A 205-nucleotide genomic window follows, 5' to 3' on the forward strand; every position below is an offset into this window, starting at 1 on the left:
ATTGTGAGGGGGGCAATATTGCCAATATACGTATTGTTTATATTATTTACTACACTAATACCAAGCCGTCTTCGAGCTCGGCCCTTTGCAACTGAAGCCATCGCGATATGCGGCATGAATATCCATTACTGTCCTCATTCCAAGTGTCATGATCAGTTCCAGAGGAATGAGGGTTTGGTGAGAACGCGGTATTCGACGTAATCAT

The sequence above is a fragment of the Daldinia childiae genome (assembly GCF_008694065.1).
Source record: "Daldinia childiae strain JS-1345 chromosome Unknown Scaffold70, whole genome shotgun sequence".
NCBI lineage: Eukaryota > Fungi > Ascomycota > Sordariomycetes > Xylariales > Hypoxylaceae > Daldinia > Daldinia childiae.